We start from the raw sequence: 1,683 nt of genomic DNA on the forward strand, positions 1-1,683 counted from the left end.
GTACAAATTGCGTTACATTGCGGTACAAATTGCGTTACATTGCGGTACAAATTGCGTTACATTGCGGTACAAATTGCGTTACATTGCGGTACAAATTGCGTTACATTGCGGTACAAATTGCGTTACATTGCGGTACAAATTGCGTTACATTGCGGTACACATTGCGTTACACATTGCGTTACACATTGCGGTACACATTGCGTTACACATTGCGGTACACATTGCGTTACACATTGCGGTACACATTGCGGTACACATTGCGGTACACATTGCGTTACACATTGCGTTACACATTGCGTTACACATTGCGTTACACATTGCGGTACACATTGCGGTACATTGCGGTACACATTGCGGTACATTGCGGTACACATTGCGTTACATTGCGGTACACATTGCGTTACATTGCGGTACACATTGCGTTACATTGCGGTACAAATTGCGTTACGAATTTGGTTAAGTTAAGGTGCAAAATGGGTTAGGTTAAGGTGCGAAATGGGTTGGATTACAGTACACAACGTGGTAAGAGAGTGTGTTGGGGGGGGGGGGGGCCGAGGTTCGTTGGTAGTGATCATTGTAAGTGAATGTCTGAGGCAGCTTCAGTATGTCACAGCAGTTATGTCTCGTCAGGATGCGCTTTTCGCTCGTGACTGGAGGCGCGCCGCGTCTGTGGTTGCGGCAAGGGAGCGGCAGACCTGTGTGATTCATTCCTGCCATTGTTTCTGTGCCGTAACAGGAGGCAGTGTGGTGGTGTTGGGTGCACCCCTGTGTAGGACATGTGTGGGTGTTGGTGGCTTATCTGAGCAATTGTGGATGTCGGACGGGTGGGATATTCTATTTTAGAATTGGACCCCCTGGTGTGGTTATCATAGTGTGGATGGTGTACTGTGGCGGAGAGGATGCACCGGACGTTGGTCCATGCTGGTGCTTACATATTGTATCTGTGTCTGTTACAGGCAGAGAGTAATGTGTGATAGAGTGTCTCGCTGATGTGTGGTTCATATTGTGTGCACAGACTTACAGCATGTATAGGGACAGCGGGAATTTGGCATATTGGATATAACTCTTCGTGAAACGCAAGATATAGGGGTGGATTGCAACGTACGAGTGCGGGAAGAGTCCGCCGTTCATCCGCTGGAGTTGCGATTTCGGCGGTTGGGGTGGGGCACGTGCGGGTGCGGGTGGAGTGATTGTCGGTTGACTACTTCGTGCGACGCAGGCACTGGCGTTCGGGTTCCTGTGGTGGACAGATTATGCAGGCTTTGTGGGTGGCGTCGGAAAATGGGTACTGTGGGACCTAGCGATGTCGTAGTCGGGGTGGCGTCTCATAGATGGCGGTATCGTCGGTGCAGCAGGTCATGTTTCGGGAGACTTGCAGATGGCGGTATTTAGTTTTCGTGTTGCGCGCGACATGGTGGACGTAGTGTCGTCCGATTCGCGTAGATGGGGCTATTGCATGTGGTTTCGTCACATTGTCATAGATGGCGATGCTGTGGTTTGGCAGTATGGTTGGTGTAGTTCCGTTGGATTCCTGTAGATGGAGGTGTCGTTTCTGGGCCAGACGGCAATGTAGTTTGGTCACATTCTCATAGATGGCTGTGTTGTGTCTGTGGGTGGCGGTGTCAGCGTCGTCCCATAGAGGGCGGTATGGTCTGTTTATTGTGGACGTTGATGTCAGGACCA

The sequence above is a fragment of the Schistocerca cancellata genome, unplaced genomic scaffold (genome assembly GCF_023864275.1).
Source record: "Schistocerca cancellata isolate TAMUIC-IGC-003103 unplaced genomic scaffold, iqSchCanc2.1 HiC_scaffold_301, whole genome shotgun sequence".
NCBI lineage: Eukaryota > Metazoa > Arthropoda > Insecta > Orthoptera > Acrididae > Schistocerca > Schistocerca cancellata.